The following is a 744-nucleotide window of genomic DNA, read 5'->3' as shown; positions in this document are numbered from 1 at the left end:
GTGTTCATTTCAGGATGCAGGTTGAACAGGATGAAGGAGCAACACTTATTGCGGACACTCGTGATTATGGCAGAGTGTAAAGAGTATGATGGCTGGACCATGCGATGGCTCTCAAGCTTCTGTTAAGATTCTACATGTCAACTGTGTCTCATATGTCATCAACCGAAGCAAGTCAGACGGGTAAACCTAATGTTAATAAGTGAGGAAATACGTGCCTCCACTAGGAAGGGACTGCAAGTCACATGGAAATGTGTAGGACAGATCATTCTCTTTCAGGAAGTGTGACAAATAATTAAAAAGAACCATGCAGGGGCACCTGGGTGGCTCAGTGGGTTAAAGCCTCTGCCTTCGGCCAGGTCATGATCCTAGGGTCCTGGGATCAAGCCCTGCATCGGGCTCTCTGCTCAGCAGGGAGCCTGCTTCCTCCACTCTCTCTGCCTGCCTCTCTGCCTACCTGTGATCTCTGTCTGTCAAATAAATAAATAAACTTTAAAAAAAAAAGAACCATGTAATCTTCCAATTATTAAATAGGATGCATCTGATGAAGAAATAATTCAACAGATGGTGCTGATCCTTCAAATAAGACCAACCTGATTATTTATGTAGTATCCTTGTAAATTTCATCACTACACTTCCAATTTAAGAATCATGAAAACAGGGCGCCTGGGTGGCTCAGTGGGTTAAGCCGCTGCCTTCGGCTCAGGTCATGATCTCAGGGTCCTGGGATCGAGTCCCGCATCGGGC

This window comes from Lontra canadensis, unplaced genomic scaffold (assembly GCF_010015895.1).
Source record: "Lontra canadensis isolate GAN:19392208 unplaced genomic scaffold, GSC_riverotter_1.0 scaffold69, whole genome shotgun sequence".
Classification (NCBI taxonomy): domain Eukaryota; kingdom Metazoa; phylum Chordata; class Mammalia; order Carnivora; family Mustelidae; genus Lontra; species Lontra canadensis.
The sequence above is the reverse complement of the archived record's forward strand: the minus strand, read 5'-3'. Positions refer to the sequence as shown.